At 43.2% G+C, this 21399-nt stretch overlaps 1 pseudogene; it reads left to right on the top strand.

The window, feature by feature from the left end:
- The first annotated feature begins 19540 nt into the window (after positions 1-19540).
- The window catches only part of LOC144505374 (beta-1,3-galactosyl-O-glycosyl-glycoprotein beta-1,6-N-acetylglucosaminyltransferase 3-like), a 48120-nt pseudogene continuing 46261 nt past the window's right edge, over positions 19541-21399 (top strand).

The following is a 21399-nucleotide window of genomic DNA, read 5'->3' as shown; positions in this document are numbered from 1 at the left end:
AATGTATTGCTGCATTATATATTCACTTACCAATTTCCACTTTCATCCCTATCCCAAACTGCCATGTGCAAGATTATTCTATACATGGATACTGTCACTCAGGACCTCTCTGTCTGATATACAGTCTGCTTTGCATTCGATCGATTTGTAGCTATTTGATGTCACAAGTTTAAAACAAAGTATTGTACAAAAGCACACTGTGGCAATCGTTGCAGCAATAACATCTGGGCTGGTCTTTGCAACGAACATCCTTCTTTTGTTTCTACTTGAAACTCAGGAAATAATTAATAAAATGCACTGGGGTTGTCAGTTAACTCCAGTCTCTTTTTCCTCCACTCGAGGTCAACGTACGCCTGGTTTCATAGCACATGGCTTGTTCGGCTCCCCTTCACCTTAATTATCTTGCTCAATTATTTCACTGTGCGCCGCATTTTAGTGGCTAGCAGAGCGCAGAAGGCATCCAAGGGACAGGGGAGTGATGTTCAGATATACATGGAGGTGGAGAACAGGAGTAAGTCCATTATGTTATTGTTCACTCGATCAACGAGTTTTATACTTTTGTGGTTGACAACTGCCGTAAGCTCTCATACGACCAGACTGGGAAATGCAACTTATTACTCAGGTGATACCGCAAATGCAGGATATATTGCTGGAGAAACAGGAGCCATGTTGAAGTACTCTCAGCCTGCTCCTGTGGAACAATGAGGCTGAAACCTCCAAGCTCAGCCCTTTTTAAAACTTGAGGTTTTTTTTCCAAAACAGGAAGTTGGCCCAGGAGTAGCCTGGGAAGGTTTAAAAAGGGCTTAGCTTGGAGGTTTCAGCCTCATTGTTCCACAGGAGCAGGCTGAGAGTAAGGGAGTGTGTTCCTGCATGTGATTTATTTATTTATTTTTCAGTTAAATTTGTGTGAAAAATCGGAGGGTTTTTTTTCCAAAACAGGAAGTAGGCCCAGGAGAAGCCTGGGAATGTTTTTGGAGGGTTCAAAAGCAGGCCGCACTTTTGAGCGGGCAGCGCCGGGAGCGGGCAGTGGAGTGAGTGGGAAGAAGAGTGAGAGCTGACAGGCTTTGGCTAATCGGGCTTCGGCGTAAACAGGCAGAGGTGGGGTAGGTTGAGCCAGCTTTTCCTGTGCCAGTGGAAGAAAGGGGGAATTATGATTGTGAGGCCAGTTTGTTGTTCTCAGTGTCTGATGTGGGAGGTCCTGGAGTCAGTTAGCCTCCCAGTCGTCCATATCTGCGCCAGGTGCGTCGAGCTGCAGCTCTTAAGGGACCGCGTTGGGGAACTGGAACTGGAACTCAATGACATTCGTCTGGTTAGGGAGAATGAGGAGGTGACAGATAGGAGTTACAGGCAGGTGGTCACACCTGGGCCACGAGAGACAGACACGTGGGTCACGGTTAGGAAGGGGGAGGGGAAAGGTCAGGTACTAGAGAGTACCCCAGTGGCTGTGCACCTTAAAAATAAGTACTCCTGTTTAAGTACTGTTGGGGGAAGCAGCCTACCTGGGGGAAGCAACAGTGGCCGTGCCTCTGGCGCAGAGTCTGGCCCGGCAGCTCAGAAGGGGAGGGAAAAGCAAGATGAGCAAACTGACCACAGCACCAAGGTACAGGGAGCCATCCAAGTGGGGGGAAAAACAAAAAAGTGCGTAGAAATTGGGGATAGTACACTTTTGGATGCTGTTGGGGGGGACGACTTAGCAGGGGTAAGCCATGGTGTACAGGTCACTGGCTCAGTGCCGATCCTTGTGGCTCAGAAGGGAAGGGGGGAGAAGAGTCGAGGATTAGTCATTTAGGACTCCATAGTTAAAAGGATAGGAGATTCTGCGGGAACGAGAGAGACTCCTGTGTTGCCTCCCAGGAGCCAGAGCCCGCGATGTCTCGGATCGTGATTTCGATATCCTTAAGGGGGAGGGGGACCAGCCCCAAGTTGTGGTTCACATAAGCACTCAAGACATAGGTAGGAAAAGGGGTGGGGATGTAAGGCAGCAATTCAGGGAGTTAGGGTGGAAGCTTAGGGCGAGAACAAACAACGTTGTTATCTCTGGTTTGTTACCCGTGCCACGTGATAGTGAGGAGAGGAATAGGGAGAGAGAGCATTTGAACACGTGGTTACAGGGATGGTGCAGGAGGGAGAGATTCAGATGCCTGGACAATTGGAGCTCTTTCTGGGGTATTTGGGACCTCTACAAACAGGATGGTCTGCAATTGAACCAGAGGGGTACCAATATCTTGAGGGGGAAATTTGCAAATGCTCTTCGGGAGGGTTTAACTAATTCAGCAGAGGGGTGGGTACCTGAATTGTAGCTCCGGTGTCCAGGAGGTTGAGAGTAGTCAGGTCATGGATGAGGTTTCAGAGTCGCAGGAGTGTACTGGCAGGCAGGAAGGCGGTTTGAAGTGTGTATACGTCAATGCCAGGAGCATACGGAATAAGGTGGGTGAGCTTGCAGCATGGGTTGGTACCTGGGATTTCGATGTTGTGGCCATCTCGGAGACATGGATAGAGCAGGAACAGGAATGGTTGTTGCAGGTTCCGGGGTTTAGATGTTTCAGTAAGTGCAGGGAAGGAGGTAAAAGAGGGGGAGGTGTGGCATTGTTAGTCAAGGACAGTATTACGGTAGCAGAAAGGACATTTGATGAGGACTCGTCGACTGAGGTAGTTTGGGCTGAGGTTAGAAACAGGAAAGGAGAGGTCACATTGTTGAGAGTTTTTTATATACTTCCGAAAAGTTCCAGAGATGTAGAGGAAAAGATTGCAAAGATGATTCTGGATAGGAGCGAAAGTAACAGGGTAGTTGTACTGGGGGAATTTAACTTTACAAATATTGACTGGAAATGCTATAGTTCGAGTACTTTAGAGGGGTCGGTTTTTGTCCAATGTGTGCAGGAAGGCTTCCTGACGCAGATAGACCAACAAGAGGCGAGGCCACATTGGATTTGGTACTGGGTAATGAACCAGGCCAGGTATTAGATTTGGAGGTCGGTGAGCACTTTGGTGACAGTGACCACAATTCGATTACGTTTACTTTAGCAATGGAAAAGGAAAGGTATATACCAAAGGGCAAGAGTTATCGCTGGGGGGGAAAGGAAATTATGATGCTATTAGGCGAGATTTAGCTGGCATAGCTTGGGGAAGGAAACTGCAGGGAATGGTGACAATTGTAATGTGGAACTTGTTCAGGGAACAGCTACTACGCGTCCTTGATAAATGTGTACCTGTCAGGCAGGGAGGACTGATGTGGAGATGCCGGCGTTGGACTGGGATGAACACTTTAAGAAGTCACACAAAGCAGACGTGTGAGGGAACCGTGGTTTACTAAGGAGGTTGAATCTCTTGTGAAGAGGAAGAAGGAGACTTATTTTAAGACGAGACGTGAAGGCTCAGTTAGGGCGCTTGAGAGTTACAAGTTAGCCAGGAAGGACCCGAAGAAAGAGTTAAGAAGAGCCAGGAGGGGACATGATAAGTCTTTGGCAGGTAGGATAAAGGAAAACCCTAAAGCTTTCTATAGGTATGTCAGGAGTAAAAGAATGACTAGGGTAAGATTAGGGCCAGTCAAGGACAGGAGTGGGAAGTTGTGCGTGGAGTCTGAAGAGATAGGAGAGGCACTAAATGAATATTTCCCGTCGGTATTCACACTGGAGAGGGACAGTGTTGTTGAGGGGAGTACTGAGATGCAGGCTGTTGGACTGGATGGGATTGATGTCCATAAGGAGGAGGTGTTAGCAATTCTGGAAAGGCTAAAAATAGATAGGTCCCCTGGGCCGAATGGGATTTATCCTAGGATGCTCTGGGAGTCTAGACAGGAGATTGCAGAGCCTTTGGTTTTGATCTTTGTGTCGTCATTGTCTTCAGGAACAGTGCCAGAAGACTCGAGGATAGCAAATGTTGTCCCCTTGTTCAAGAAGGGAGTAGGGACAACCCTGGTAATTATAGACCGGTGAGCCTTACTTCTGTTCTGGGCAAAGTATTGGAAAGGATTATAAGAGATAGGATTTATAATGACCCAGAAAGGAATAATTTGATTAGGGATAGTCAGCACGGTTTTGTGAAGGGTAGGTCGTGCCTCACAAACCTTATTGAGTTCTTTGAGAAGGTGACCAAAGAGGTGGATGAGGGTAAAGCGGTTGACGTGGTGTATATGGATTTCAGCAAAGCGTTTGATAAGATTCCCCATGGTAAGCTTTTGCAGAAAATACGGTCACATGGGATTGAGGGTGATTTAGTGGTTTGGATCAGGAATTGGCTAGCTGCAAGAAAACAAAGGGTGGTGGTTGATGTGAAATATTCATCCTGGAGTTCAGTTACTAGTGGTGTACCGCAAGGATCTGTTTTGGGGCCACTACTGTTTGTCATTTTTATTAATGACGTGGATGAGGGCGTGGAAGGATGGATTAGTAAATTTGCGGATGACATTAAAGTCGGTAGAGTTGTAGACAGTGTGGAGGGAAGTGGCAGGTTACAGAGGGACATAGATAAGCTGCAGAGCTGGACTGAGAGGTGGCAAATGGAGTTTAATGCGGAAAAGTGTGAGGTGATTCACTTTGGAAGGAGTAACAGGAATACAGAGTACTGGGCTAATGGTAAGATACTTGGTAGTGTGGATGAACAGAGGGATCTGGGTGTCCATGTGCATAGATCCCTGAAAGTTGGCAACCAGGTTGATAGGGTTGTTAAGAAGGCGTACGGTGTGTTAGCTTTTATTGGTAGAGGGATTCAGTTTCGGAGCCAGGAGGTCATGCTGCAACTGTAAAAACTCTGGTGCGGCCGCATTTAGCTTATTGCGTACAGTTCTGGTCGCCATATTATAGGAAAGATGTGGAAGTGTTGGAAAGGGTGCAGAAGAGATTAACCAGGATGTTGCCTGGTATGGTGGGAAAATCGTATGAGGAAAGGCTGAGGGGCTTGAGGTTGTTTTCGTTAGAGAGAACAAGGTTAAGAGGCGACTTAATAGAGGCATACAAGATGATCAGAGAATAAGACAGGGTGGATAGTGAGAGCCTTTTTCCTCGGATGGTGTTGTCTACCACGAGGGGACATAGCTTTAAATTGAGCGGTGAGAGATATAGGACAGATGTTAGAGTTAGGTTCTTTACTCAGAGAGTAGTAAGGGCGTGGAATGCCCTGCCTGCAGCAGTAGTGGACTCGTCAACATTAAGAGCATTCAAATGGTTATTTGATAAACATATGGATGATATTGGAATATTGTCGATTCGAGGGGCTTTAGATTGGTACCACTGGTCGGCGCAACATCGAGGGCCGAAGGGCCTGTACTGCGCTGTAATGTTCTGTGTTCTATGTACTTGAGCTGCTATCGAAACACATATTTATGCAGCGACCCAGGGAAGAATGAGAGATGAGCTGAGGAAGGTGCTGAAATCACCATGGGGACTAATTCAGAGATTGGTTAAAATTGCCGGTGAAAAATAAAGGTCATCATCAGTTACTTCATACCTTTAGTTTTCATGACGAGTCTCATTCTTTGAGCTAAATTTGCTGTAGTCATGGTTTCTTCTTTCTGTTGTCCATGATGTTGCTTATTTTACTGTGCATAGTTTACTGTCAAATCAGATGAACACATGACTCCACGTCTGGGCATGCTTCCATCTCGCCTAAACACCGAATAATTTCTATTCATTAATTGCATTCGGTGTTCCAACTGTCCCTTATCGCAGATAATAATTGCATTCTGTCAAGACTGCGGAAAGCTCTCGGAACATGGTTTTGACCCAAAGGCTTTTACCATAATGCGTTGCAGGAATCCGCACTTGGCCAGAGTGAATAATGATTCACAAAATACATTAATACAGTCAAAATATGGGCATCGTATGATTTTAATCATAATTACTTGTTCAAATCTCTTACTGATCTTCATAAAGATGTAAACCCCCTTCGTATTGGCGAATGAGTCTGTTTTAATTTCATTTAATTTAGTGTTGATTACTGTCAGTGTCTTGATGCTTAATGGTTCTGGAAAAGCCTAATAGAAATCCCCCAATTCAAATCTGATTGAACTTCACTTTCAATCAGTTTCCCAATTAAAATTGAAAATATATGCAAAGAGAAAATATTGAATTATATAATAATACATCGAGATATATATTTCTATTTTCTCAGTTCTCAGTTATCATCAGCAATAATTCGATGTGTCTCATTCTGCATTTTGTTCAGGCACATTATAAAATATAATGTTTGCACATTAATGACGAAGATCATTCCGATTTTATTGTATTTTTATCTGTAACTGCCTAATCCTAAATGGTTCAGCTGAATTTGAACGGTAAGTTATTTCTTGATTAATTCAGCACGAAGCTTGTAAGCAAATAGGGACACAACTTAGATTGGAATTCAAGAATAACTGTTTATTAAAACAGAAAAAAAAATCAAAACAGTTTATTAAAACAGAAAAAAAGAATTGGCTCCCTGAATCAGCAATTCACCCAGTGTCACTCCCCACCCTTCTCCCCGCTTTCGCATTGCTCCTGTTCAGGGCTCTCCTTGCTTCTACTATATTGATTACAGAGGATTTTTTTTATCTCTGCTAAAATTAATCCACCGTCAGGGTTAAAGAATCAGGAAATGTGTGGATGTAGTTCATTTCTATCAATTCTACTCATTGTTTGACCTTTAAAGAATTAAAAAAATAAAACAAAACATCATTCATATTAATAAAGACAAATCTTTTTAAATAGTTATGCTTTTGCCCACTTACTATTTACTCCAGACACAGCAGGGTTTCGCTCAGATTACATCATCTAAAATAAAACGTAAATATTCGAAAGACTGAGAACAATTTTGAGAATTTCAGAGAAGAGGTTGATTTGGGAAAAGGGTTATGTACGTCGAAAATTAATCTCTCATAAAAAGACAAATGAGGGAGAAGCTTAGTAACTTTCGCAGTTTCGACTTTTCCAATAGCGGATCTGTTGTGTAAAAGTTGGAGTTTTTACAAGACCAGGTTAAAGTCCAACAGGTTTATTTGGTAGCAAATACCATTAGCTTTCGGAGCGCTGCTCCTTCGCCAGATGGAGTGGAAATGGGCTCTCAAACAGGGCACAGAGACACAAATTGAAGTTACAGAATACTGTTTCGGTATTTTGTCTGCATTCTTGAATGTTTGTAGAAACTTGACGTCTGTGTCAAAATGCGCAATCTTCTTGGAGATCCTCTCCACTTGGAGCCGGCAGTTTGCGGTGCCGATGGTAGTCATGGTGTGGAGATGCCGGCGTTGGCTTGCGGTGAACACAGTAAGACTTTTAACAACTCCAGGTTAAAGTCCAACAGGTTTATTTAGTAACAAATACCATCAGCTTTCGGAGCGCTGCTCCTTCGTCAGATGTTGGACTTTAACCTGGTGCTGTTAAAGCTCTTACTGTGTTCACCCCATTCCAACGCCGACATCTCCACATCATGACTACCATCGACACCGCAAAACTGCCGGCTCCAAGTGGAGAGGATCTCCAAGAAGTTCGTGCATATCGACACAGACATCAAGTTTCTACAAACATGCAAGAAAGCAGACAAGATACCGAAACAGAATTCTGTAACTTAATTTTCTGTCTCTGTGCACTGTTTGAGAGCACATTTCCACTCCATCTGACGAAGGAGCAGCGCTCCAAAAGCTAGTGGTATTTGCTCACAAATAAACCTGTTGGACTTTAACCTGGTGTTGTTAAAACTCTTACTGTGTTCACCCCAGTCCAGCGCCGGCATCTCCACATCGTGTAAAAGTTCCTCAGACCTTTTGAAGAATAGAGTTGAAAAGTTATCCCCCTGCCCCGACACGCTCCACAGATGTTTCTGGGTCTCCTCATTGTTTCCAGCACATTTTGTTATTATTTCAGATTTCAGCAGGAGCATTATCTCACTTTTTGAACAATGAAACAATCCCGGTGAGAAAATCTGTATTGAAAAAAGAAATGCGAAGAGCTGAGGGAAATGATTCAGAGAGCCTCACTGAGTCCGAGTAATTCCATCGCGTTTCTAAAGATCATTTCAGAGAAAAACATCATTATCAGCAATGAGGAACAAAGCATTTTAAATTGAAGACAAGTGGAGGGTGGAAATCATCTATTTGAATTATACCTGCCAGTATTATCAGATCAAAATTTCACCAAAACGAATTAAATGTAGCTCCAAGTTGCATATTTGAGAAGTTCGATAGGCAACACAGTGCACTGTTCGGTTATTGAATGTGGGCCATGTGCTTGTAAGACAACTATGTTGTCCACTATACCATCAACACAGAGCAGAAATCGGTTCGCAAAAACGTCCACAGGAAAATAACAAGGTCGGAGTAAAATTAAATAACATTGGTGCTGAAGGAGATATTGGACCTGGTCAGAAACGTTTGGTCAAAGAGCTGGAATTCAAGAAGCATTTTAAGGAGGAGAGGACACGTTTAGGGAGGAAGTCCATATGTTTCGACCAGTTCAGCTGAAAGCAGAGCTGTCACCGCTGTAGAGATTAAGATCGGAAATATCCAAAGTACTGCGGGGGCTGTATCCAGTATACTTCAGCAAACACAGGATGACGTCGATTATCGGAATAATTATTGAATCACATAATATTGCAGCACAGTAAGAGGTCATTCGGCCCATTCTTCCTCTCCTGTCTCTCTGGTAGAATTTTCCAATGAGTACCACTCTTATTTCCTTTACCCATAACCCTGTGTCGTCACAGCATCTCTGATTTATTGAAAGCATTCTGAAAGTTATCATTCAATCTGCTTCCATCACCCTTTCAGACAGTGAATTCCAGATCAAAGCAATCCACTGAACCAGAAAATCTTTCTGATTTCCCTTCGGATTTGTTTGCCAATTTTCTATCAACTTGCCTCTTCTCTCGGAAAAAAAAGGTTCTTCTCATTCATTTCAGCATTTTAAATCTCCATTAAACCTTTCCTGAACGTCCTCTGCTGCAAGGAGAACGCTCCAGCTTCCTACTCTTTCCATATAACTGTAGTCCCGCAACTCTGGTTTTATTCTGCTAAATCAGCTGTGGACTATCTCTGGCACCATCTCAAATTTGCTGAAGTGCGGTGCGTGGAATAGGCGATAAGCCTCCAGCTGGGCTCTGATTCAGTCATTCAGAAAGGCTCAGCATGCCTTTCCTGCTTTCAGATCGCAGTTCCGTTCTTGCCTTCAAACATAGTGGGGGCTCAGAGCTTTGAAGCCAACGGATTGAACGCTGCTGTCCAAGGAACATTCCATGAATCTGTGACCAATACACAAACGTTACTTGCATTACAATACAAACTGAAATATGCGCGGAAAACTCAGCGTGTTTGGCGACATCTGTGGAGGGACAAATGGAGTTAATAGTTCGTGTCCGTTTGAATCTTCTTCAGCCCTTTATCGGCACTCTGTATCTTCTAATGTTCCAGCATTAGCACTCGCAAATCTGCCCCCACTGCTGTGTTATCCTGTATTAAACGAAAGTCTCTACCCGTCACGGAATTGTAATCCCTTTCCCGGCGTGATAGACAGGGATAGTAATCACGTTGCTAATGACATCGATATATGTATCTATTCTGATGATGGGATAATTCAATTCCTGAAATTCTACAATTCAGTCGGCCTTTGGGCAAACGATTATCAAAAAGCCAAGATTTGAATTTGAATTTGAAGTAAGTTATCCTGTTATCTTTCCAGTCTCGCTCCGAGGAAGCGAATTGAAGTCTGCCGCTACTCAATTCAACAGGTAGTGGCTAATGAAGGTGGCCTGAAAAGACTGGATTATTCCTCAGTCTGATAAAAAAATGTTAACGTCTGAAACAGGCCCCGAGTAATTCAACCTTCTTAAACATTATGGCATTCCTCGTTCATGCAGAAGTCAATGTCTCTGTCAGGTCGGTGGGAAACTGGGTTTCCCTTCCAAATTTGGAGACTCCTTTTTTAGTTCATTGAAATGCACCGCATAAATTTGTCTTTGACATTTGCAAAGGGTTAAATTATGGGAGACAGTAGATGTATTGCTATCAGCGAATGGCAGAATCAGGAACAACGGTTTTAATTCAGAGATCTCGGAATCTGAGAGTAACTAGGAGGAAAATCCCTTCACATCAAAAAACAAGGTGACATTTCCGTGTCTCATAACACAGAAATTGAATCTTTCACCTGATACAGGCTGCATGGAAATATCTGCAGAATCAGCAAATCGGTAGCTCGAAGCCGGGACAGTTTATTGAAAGTAGATGTTTTCAAACGGAGAGGCATCGGCTGTCATCTGTTAGTAATGATAAACAAGCCGGATTTTATATTTGAACAGTCGCAATTTCTCTCTATTGCTCGTATTTCAATTTATTTTCTGAGTGGATACTATTTACCATCTTTCCTTTCATCCCCCTAACTTTTGTTTATTTCCTGCTCTCATTAACTCTCCCTCTGGCTTCAATCAATTCCTGTCATCTTCATTATTGAATCCTCATGTTCCCCAACCTATCAGAGACGTTCCCTTTGTTTTTCTTTCCATCCTCCACGTGAGACAAAGGGAGGCTCCTTCCCACGCGCAATAGTACAATATCATTCATAAAGTCATCAGTTCCACAGGTTCAGAGTGCAGAATTATTCTGTTGCACGATAGTCCCATGTTTCAGGTATATTTTTTTAAAAAATCTAGCAATCCAACAGAGCAGGAGGGAAAGAAAAACAGAAAGGACTGGAAAATCTCTGTCGGTCTGACAGCATCTCGGAAGAGAGAATAGAGCTAACGTTTCGAATCTGGTTGACCCTTCGTCAGAGCTGGTCGGAAAGAAGGGCAGTACTTCTTCAGTATAGTCATTTCTTGAAGAGAAGTGGCAGTGAGTAAAACAATGAGGTAAAAGCAAAATACTGCGAAGAGAAAAACATGATTTCCGTTTCACTCCAGCTCATTCCCGCTGGCAGATTTCCACGGAAATGCCAGCCCCCAAAATCACATCTGATATCAGGTTGAAAGAGACTATATCAATATGTCAATAGTTACCTCACAGCAAAGAGTTGAACAGCAGATTGAAATATCCATGGTTGATCCAAATCAATTCACAATATCTGACTAAAAGTGTGCATGATATTCGCAATCATGTTCACAGTTATATAGTTTAATAATGGAAAAGCAAAATACTGTGGATCCTGGAAATCTGAAATAAAACCGAAAATGCGGGAAATAGTCAGCGGGTCTTACAGTTTCTCTGAATAAGCTCCATAAGGATTCCAAAATACCCTGTTATTTTTCTCTCCCCAGAGATACTGCCAGACAATCTGATCTGTTTACTTCCACATTTTCTGTTTCATGTGGCATTTCCATATTATGGCTAAGATCTAAAAAAGTCGTCGAATGGAGAACTGAGCAACATTCTTGAAAGATTGAGTTACATGAATTGGGTGGGAGATGGTCTGCCTAAGATTCTCTGTCAGAGAGGTGGTGCAAACTCCATGGGCCCAATGGCCTTTTATGCACTGTTGGGGTCCATGAATGATCACGCACAAACTGCACCATTATAGTTCCCGTATTCGACTCTTCATAGCTTCATGTTTCCAGTGAATTGTAAGGATCTGTTTATTAATGCTCCAAATCTCAGTGAATGCTCCCATCTTCGCAAAGCTGCTCAGCAACAGCTACACTTTCGTTGCAATGAATGTTTTCAGTCCTCTTCATCATCCAACGACTAAAGATGGGAATAATGATGTTTAGTTGTTTATAACACCTGTCTCATAAATTTGAGATCCTAAGTTCAAAATTCACCTCTGCCTCGGTGCGGTTTGTCAATGCAGGAACTTAAAACACAACCGACTGGGAATAGCATTGGAAAGAATGTGATTACATATCGAAGCGATCCAGCTTTGGATCATAATACTGAACCGGAAATTTTAAACCATTGCACCCCCCCCCCCCCCCCCGCCCGATTAATGAAAGCACGAATTAACTTGTTTAGGTTACTGGCTGCTTTTTTCAGAACAGAGTTGGGAGGTGAGAAAGTTGCAACTTTTCCATGAAGTTGAATTCCCACAATATGTAATTGGCAAAATTTAGACTGTCTGCCGTTAACACCCTGAATCAACAAACACAATTTGAAATTGTTTACCCACTCGTGAAATCCATCTTTATGCCTTTGTAACTTCCCACTCCAAATTCTGCAACTCATCATCTCCTTGAAAATAATGGAACCTTCAAAACTGTGACGCCCATGTTTGATCCCTCGTTAATGACAGTTGTCAGTCACACTTCACTGTTAAGCAGCGAATAGTTGGTGCAAATAGAAGTTTTGTGAAATTAAGCCAAAGGGACGCTGCCGGTCTGTCTGTGAAGGAAATGCGCCGGAGAATTCGCAGAGACAGAAATGTACAAAGCCCTGAGGCCTCCAATCAGAAAGTAAAGGCAGCTGTGAGACAAAATCGCGCAATGTCCTGGTTAGCTTTGCCAGTTGCGCATCTGAATTTCAACGTGAGAATCCAGGCTTCACGTCTCTGTCTGGCTGCTACTTTTTGTTGATGTTTTTTGCTCCCCAGAGGACAGCAGGGAAAACGAGCAATTAATCTACGATGCTACAAAGAAAGTCATACTCTGAATTTTACAGCATGGAACGAAGACCTTCATCCCATTGTGTCCAAATCGGCTCTCAAGATCTTGTGTATACTAATTCCAAATTCAAGCACTGAGAATGGAAGAAACACAATACCATCATCTTCTCTAAAATTTGGCAGCCTCACGTAATTTCAAGAATTGTTCCTAGAATTTCAGCAAAGGACCGGCCACAAAATCATGTTCAGATTCAACACCTGAACCGTTTCGCAGTTCCTACCCGAACAACTGATTTCAACAAGGTAAACAGCCTCGTTCGTATCATTCATCATTATTATACACTGTATAAAATAGAAAGAAAAGGAGAATCGCCAAATAGGAAAATTCTGCTACAAGAAGTGAGAAGGCGAGTGAATGGCGCTGGGAAAATATGCCCTTCAGATAGCCACTACAGAGAGGACAGATCAAGTGTCCTCCTTCTGTGCTGCACCCAATTAATGAATATACAGTTCTAGGATTTGGAACTGCGGATCCAAAAGCAACTTAAATATCTCGAGAGGTCCATTGGTGAAACACTCGATGGCCAATATAACTCTGATGTTTCCTGTGAGTAGTGTCTGCAAGATAATGAGCAATAGGAACCAGTGGATCATCCATTTAATGGATTCTCAAATATTAACGAACTTCCCGCCTGATCGTCGGTCAGAGTTGCATCTTCCGGATAATTGCCAAATCTCATCGTTACACAGCCCACAACAGATGAGGAATTTAGGGCTGCACGATGGACAATTTGTTAGCTCTGCTGCTTCATAACACTGGGGACCCGGGTTCGATTCCGGTCTTGGGTCACTGTCTGTGTGGAGCTTGCACTTTCTCCGGTGTCTGGATGGGTTTCTTCTGGGTGCTTAAGTTTCCTCCCACCGTCCAAAGATATGCGGTGCTCGGTAGATGGTCCATACTAAATTGCCGTATCGTGTAACGGGGACAAACTAGAGTAAATGCATGGGGCTTTGGGATAGGGCCTGGGTGGAATTGTGGTCCGTGCAGACTCGATGGGCCAAAAGGTTTCCTTCTGCACTGTAGGATTCGATGAAAATTGTGGCATACAATTCCAAATCTTACAGTGCAATGTTCGCAAGTTATTTGTGAGGGAATGGGGGAAAGGTTCTTTCTAAACACTAAGAAACCCTGAGTTAGAATCTGAACAGAATCACGGCCAGATTCAAATTCCCGCTCTTATCCTATGTTAGTGTGCGTTCATGTGTTCTTATTATCAACTCGATTCCTGATTCAAACGAATCTGTCAATCATGAGGAATTAATTGCAGAACAAATCTTTGGTTTAATGTGTGGAATTACGGAGAACTTGGCGAGAGGAAAAAAGACAAAACAAGTTGCAGACCACATAAAACTGAATCCATTCAATTCGGGATGACCGAGCCAGATGAATACAGAACCAGCTTGGTCATGCAAGACAGAGAGTAGCGGTGGAAGAGTGTTTTTCAGAACGGAGTTCTACTGCTCGTCGAATTCCTCAGGGATCAGTACTGGGACGTCCATTGTTTGTGGTATATATAAATGATCTCGAACATAATGTGGGCGGACTGATTAGTAAGATTGCAGATGGCAAAAAGATTGGTGGAATTTCTGAAAGTGGCAAAGATTGTCAGAGGATGCAACAGGATATAGATGTTTTCGAGACATGGGCAGAGAAATGGCAGAATGAATTTAATCCGGACAAATGCGAGGTGATGCATTTTCGAGGACCAATTGAACCATAAATGACAGATTCCTTAGGAGCATTTGCATACAGAAGCACATGAGCGTGCAGTTTCACAGTTCCCTAAAAGTGGCAACGCACGCGGCCAGGGTGATTCAGAAGATATATGTCCTTCCTGCCTTCATCGGCCGGGGCATTGCTTACTAGACGTGGCAAATCATGCAGTTATATAAAAACCTTGATCAGGCCGCATTTGGAGTATTGCTACTGTTTTGGTCGCCACACTACCAGAATGCCGTGGAAGCTTTGTAGAGAGTACAATAAGTTTCACGAGGGTGTCGCCTGGTCTCCAGAGCGGAGGATATGATCAGAGCTTGAATAGCCTGCGATTGTTTTGACTGGAAAGACGGAGGCTGAGTTGAGGCCTGATTGAGGTCTATAAAATTATGAGAGGCGTAGACAATGCGGTTAGTCAGAGGCTTTTTCCCAGGGTAGAAATGTCAATTACAAAGTGGCATAGCTTCACGTTGACAGTGGGGATGTTTAAGTGAGCTGTTCTGGGGATTTTGTTTTCACGCAGATAGTGGTGGGTGTCTGGAACGCGCTGCTAGAGGAGGTGGTGGAAGTCGGCACATTAGCAAGACTTGACAGACAACATCATGGTAAATGTATAAAGAGGGAACAGAGGGATACAGACCGAGTAAGGACAGAAGGATTTTTAAAAAGTTTAGTCACTCCATCCTTATCAGCACGGGCGTGGAAGTCCTAGGCCTCTGTTCTTGTGCTGTACTTTTTTTGTCTTTGTTTCTTTGAAATAATGGCGAACAGAACGACTGAATAATTTGATTCCAGGATTTGGGCTAACAAGCATTTTATCAGCTCTATCATAATCTTTTGATGAAATAAACTGCAAGTAGAGAATTATTCCCCAGCAGAAAGACTCTGGCAGTGAGACATTCACAAATAGTGACCGGACATAACAGACTTGCATCAAATGCACACATCTTATTGAACAGTCTGGGGATTAAATTCACGAACCTCGGAGCTAACCAGCTGAGAAGCATGGAAGATGACAAAGACTAAAAGGGCTGAAGCGGCATGCACCGTTATGTTCCTGTGTTGTCCATAGCAACTCAAAACAGGGCGTCTCCTTCAGGCATGCAAAAGGACAGCGAAGAATGAACTGTCAGCGACTTGAATGTGGGGAATGTGATTTGGCGGAATGTCTGCAATTGAGGAGGGAAATCGAGTTTCAGGGGAAACAGAAATATTGGTCACTGGAAAGAACGATAAATTTGGATCGGGTTAAGTGTCCTTTCCACCAAGGAACTGCTGGTAAGAGTAGCGAAGAGCAAGTCAATTTAGAGACAATCAAGCTCTTCACTTATCTGTTGATACTTACTTTGAGCTCGAGCTGATCGCATGACCAAATAAATCGTTTGGTTTTGGTTTCGGTTATGAAGTGATCAGAAATTGCAGATTCGTGTTCATTTGCGATCGTTTTTCAAATCAATCAGTTGCAACTGAATTAATCCAAATGCCATTTATTCTAAGTGCTCTCCAAGGTTTCCGGTTCTTCATTAAAATTAGCTCCCAAGCTGTTTTCTGCGTTTGCAGCATTGAGACCTTGCGTCCAGTTTCGAACAGATTAGCAATATCTGGAAGTTGTATTTAAATGAGTAAAGGGGGAGTGAGGCTATGTTTCAATTGTGCAGACGTATGGTTCGATAGCAACTGGAGAATTGTGCATGGTTTTGCTCCACTTACATCAGAAAAGATTTGATTGCAATACAAGCAATACAACGAATGTGCACCAGACCTGTCCCTGGAATGACGAGGAATTCTTACGAAGAGAGATTGGACAAACTGGGGCTATATTTACTTGAGTGTCGAAGAATGAGAGGTGACCTCATTGAGACATTAAATGTAAAGTACAGGGTCGTTGCCAGTAAGTTATTTCCCTTCGAACCACGGGGCACAATTTAAAAATATGGCGAATGCCAGTTGGGACATAAAGGACGCGAATTTCTTCACGCGAAGGATATTGAATCTTCCAATTCTCTGCCACAGAGGGCAGTAGAAACACCGTCGCTTCGTAAATTTGCGGTAGAAATTGATCACCTTCCGTGACGCCATGTTGTCTTATCCAATCCGCGAACTCCTACCGTTGACTGATATTGGCCTCAAGCAATCAGCACCACCAATTTAATCCCCACCGTCAATCAAAGTGGCTGTGCCGTGACGTGGATGTTATTGAACCAATGAAAGGTGCAAGTAATATCCACCGTTCCCAGTTTCAGCTTCCCAGTGTCGGCATTATATCAATGCTCTTGCAATTCACGCAGCTATTAATAAAGTCCAGGATATGGTAATCTTAATTACCGCACTCTCAACCTGTCCTGTCACCTTCAATGACGTATGCAAATATACAACCAGGTCTCTCTGCAACTGCAACACCTTCAGTGCTTTACACTTCTTCATTATATGATGCCTCTCCATGGTCTTCCAACCCAAATTATTAATTTCATGTTTCTCAGTGGTAGCACTTATCTCGTACTTGTCCGACCATTTCAGAGAATTGTCCAGGCCTTTTTTGAAGTTCTGAATTGTTCTCTTTATTTTTCATAACGCTTCCAAGTGTTACAGGTTTATCAGTCACGACTCACCATAACCAGCATTATCATTCTCCATGGCATGCTCTCGAACATAATTTAACATATCGATATGACATCATATCTTTGAATCCCTACAGCATAGAAAGAGGCCAAGTTACCAGAGTCTGCACCGACCACAATCCCACCCAGGCCCTACCTGCATATCCCTACATATTTACCCACAAATCCCTCTAACCTACGCATCCCAGGACACTAAGGGCAATTTTTTTTTAGCTTGGCCAATCAACCTAACCCGCACATCTTTGGACTGTGGGAGGAAACCGGAGCACCCGGAGGAAACCCACGCAGACACGAGGAGAATGTGCAATCTCCACACAGACAGTGACCAAAGCCGGGAATCGAACCCAGGTCCCTGGAGCTGTGAAGCAGCAGTGCTAACCAGTGTGCTACCGTGCCGCCCATATGAAATGTATTAATCACGATCATAAAATCACTATGTTTTTGTGATCAAGTCCTCTGTCTAAAGCAAGCTCTAATTTTAGACCACATTATCAATCCAACAAAAAAACTAAAATGTATTCCTCTGCATTGAATATTTAGCAGCTAAATGTCAATCTATAGTTTGCGACATCATTTTTCTTGTACTATTCTGTTTCTGTTGGGCTGTGGCGTGGAATGACGCGCTGGGAAATAATAATGCAGTGGCAATAGATATGATGGTCTCTTATCTGTGAAGCCCAGGACCATGCTTTGGTTCATTCTTTCAAATGTCCTCCGAGTGATGACGGAATTTGATTTCAATTGATGAATCTTGTGTTGCAATAAGTATGAGAATACATGACCATCTAAATGTTGGTCTTTGACATTTAACAAAAATGCTTCAGAAATGTCTTTTTACGGATGGAAATCTGTCATCCTTACTTTTTCTCATGCATGTGTGACTTCAGATTCACGGCACTGTGGTTGACTTGTAACAACGCTTGAAAATAGTTTAGCCAGTCGATCAGTTCAAAGTCAATTAGTGCAGGGAACAACTGCTTTTGACCAGCGACGTCCACAACTCTTGCAACAAAACATACTGAAAATCCACAGCACATGGGGTTGTGTGCAGTATAATTACAACTGCATGCTGCCGAGGAAGATAGCTGAAGTTGAGGCGGATGTATATGGGGTTGCTTGTGATGCATTTAGTATCCAGCAGATGGAGGCTTTTAAAGTAAAGTAGTGTATGTCTATATTGGGAGAATATTTATGGAACCATGTGGAAGTGTTTGCAATATTGCTGAAACGGAATGCTGAACAGAAGAAGATGATTATACTTGAAGGTTGTCATGCCATGTGCCTTGTGTGTTTACGACACTGTTAGACAAGCAGATGGATTTTTTTACTGTGAATATACATGACGGAACGGTGCAAATACTATGAACCAGTTTCTCACGGATTGATGGTGGGAAATGAGTTATCTGGCGGTTTGTATTGGAGAGAACACTGAATAAGCCAGTGTTAGGGCTCAGGCCGGAAACTCCAACGTGCTTTGTGAAGTTAGCCTACACTCGAGCAGCTTCCTGTCATCAGAATTCAGAGACCCGAAAGGGTACCTCTCTTTGCAGCTTCCAAAACAGCAACAAACGGATAGCAGAATCTTCAACTCCAGAGAGGGCAAACAAGACATCACTGTTCTCTTTCTCCCTCTCAACTCCAAACAGCATCTGAAAAAAAGTAAGCTTGATTACTCTGTGAAAGCCTAGCTGTCTCCAGACATGTAAGCAGAACTGTCAGTCATCCTAATCAAGCTCTTTTCTGCAATCCCAAGGGAACACTGAAACAACAAACCACTGCATTACTTCAGATTAAAAGGAACATGGTGTCAATTATACTACTTCAATAACAATAGAGCATACTGTTTGTGGATAAAACGGCATCGGCAAAATTCAATGCACTGCTCGACAAATCCTGAAGAGAAGCATGGTTGAAATACAAGTCTTAACGGCACAGTATACCCCTTAGGAATGAAAAGAGCCATCAATATCATGAATCATAGAATCCCTACAGTGCAGTTTGAAGCCGTTTTGCCCATCAAGTCTGCACTGATCACAATCCCACCCAAGCCCGAAGCCCGTAACCCCTCATATTTGCCCCGCTAATCACCCCAACACTAGCATTAATGTTGCATGGCCCATCAATGTCACCCGCACATCTTTGCATACAAAGGTGGTTCACTTTGATATCCTTCCAGTGTCACACTAAGGTACGCATATAAATGTGATTAAATAAAAACATGCGAAAATAACAGCGTTATCGTCCATTTCAGTCTTGGTCCTCCAATATACAACCTTTTTTTTATTCTTCCTTTTCTCGACACGCTAATGTTCAGCTGTTTCCTCGTTCCTCTCTCAAATTCTATTCAGTCCATAATCCTGCCTTGATTCAAAATCCGAGCTCAATTTTGTCTTTCCGATGACAGATGAGCTCTGACAATATCCTCAGAGAAGTAGGTAGGATCAGAAGGATAAAACTTTTCAGGTGTGTAGTCAGTGCCGTTCAGAAATGTAACTTGATCTCTAATTCCTTTCTTGTTCATTGGCCTGATCTCCTGCTCTGTCAGGCCGCCTGATCCTATGGATTCCTCTGGCTCTTTACCATCAAATTCTGCACACTGCTTGGCAAATGCACAGAGCAGATTGTCTTTCTTGGTGCCAGAACCCGTTTCTAACATGGTTCCGGAGACCATCATCCACGTTAAAAGTATTGTATTCACAAAATCCTCAATTCACACTCCACACATTGAGTATACCAGAATGAAACGTGATGTGATCTCGGTTTCTATCCTCTTAAAATTCATTGTTAGGTAAAACGGAGATAAACCGCTTGCCAATCAGCAAGAAAGGTTTTGAGTTGTAATATGTTTTAGACATTGATCAGCAGCGCAATTCACAACAAACAGAAAAGTCCGGGTAACTTGGATTTTTCTTTACAAACTTAAGCTGCAACTTCTTCAAGTAAATTGATGGAACAAGCAATTCCGCACAAATTAGTCCCTTTTTGTGCATTCTTAGGAATTAAATTCCTTCAGACTTAACACAGAAAGGGGGACAAAAAGAGGTGAACGCTTAAATCAAATGTCTTTCAATTTTCCAATTGAGCTACCAGGGTTCCGAGTTGTTCTTATATCATAGCTATAATTACTGTTTGAAAATGAGCATGTCGAATTTCCTTATGTAGTATTTCATCCGCTCCAGCGCATTTCCCTCCCAAACAGACTGGCAGCCTACTTTTGGCTTCATTTTACAAACCTTCTAACTTGCATCAATCACTCGCTCCCCGCAAGTGGCGTATGATTTGACAACTGCTGTTATCCAACTGTCGGCATGGAAATTCAAATATATTAAATTGTGTTTCGTGGGGCAGTGGTGTGTTAGTGTGGTGCTAGACCAGTGGCTGTTGGTGTGGCGCTCTGTCCATATGGCATTATGCTGGGTCAGTGGAGTGTAGGGCTGGGGCAGTGGCTGTGGAGCAGGGTAAGCAACTATGTGTGTTGGGGTGGGTCAAGGATGTTTTGGTTTGGGGCTGGGGCAGTGTGTGTGGGTTTGGGGCTGTTTCAGTGGCGTGATGGGTGGGGCTGCGTCAGGGGGTGTTAGTGTGGGGCTACGTAAGTCGTTGTGGATGTGGGGCAGTGTCAATTGGGTATTAAGCTGGGTCAGTGGGGTATAGGCGTGGGTCTAGGTCAGTGCAGGTTAGCGCTGAGCCAATGGGTGTGGAGCTGGGTCATTGGGCATGAGGTTGGGTCAGTGAGTTGACGAGCTTGGTCAGTGTGTGTGAGTTTGAGGCTGGGCCATATCCAATGTGCTGAAAAATGTTTGCCAGTGCATTTTGAACCTTCCCTGCATCCCACTTGGATACGGTGACTTTTCTCCTTTCAATATGTTTATCATCCCGAGCACCTTTTGTTTACTATGCCCAGCATCGTCATTTGTTCCTCCTATAATGGCAACATTCTCTTCTCTCGTGCAGGTGTCGGAAACTTCCTTCCATTTGACGAAATTACCAGAGGAGAAATAGACACTGTCGAAATCGTCCGCCGAATGGTAACAGTTACATGATGGAGAAAAGTATTACCAGCACCTTTGTAAAACAATATGTATAACTCTGTGTAAATACATTCAGATGCTGAACTCGACCGAAGATCGAACAGCAGAACGTGTCAGGAAGATGTGGCGTCCGATTGGGTTCAAAGCTCAGTAGAACGGAAGACAAACTGGAAGAACTGGGGCTTTTCGAAGAGCCTGCAAATGACGGATACGGTTCAATCAAGTCACTGACTCACAGTCAACGGTCTGCTTTTCAAGACAAGTTAATCTGTTCGTATATCTGAACACTAATTATATCTGAAGAACGGATTACCAAAGTATTTTTGAAACATGAACCAAAGAGAAACGAAGTTCCGGTGTGCTGGTGTGAAGTTGAAACCACAGTTAATATTGAGCGGACTCTCGGCGATATTTTTCTTTAGATATTTTTGTCCGAAAGCAAATTCATCTGTAAGCTATTTGAAACGCGCTCAATTGAATCAGTT

The sequence above is a fragment of the Mustelus asterias genome, chromosome 16 (assembly GCF_964213995.1).
Source record: "Mustelus asterias chromosome 16, sMusAst1.hap1.1, whole genome shotgun sequence".
Lineage (NCBI taxonomy): Eukaryota > Metazoa > Chordata > Chondrichthyes > Carcharhiniformes > Triakidae > Mustelus > Mustelus asterias.
The sequence above is the reverse complement of the archived record's forward strand: the minus strand, read 5'-3'. Positions and strand labels throughout refer to the sequence as shown.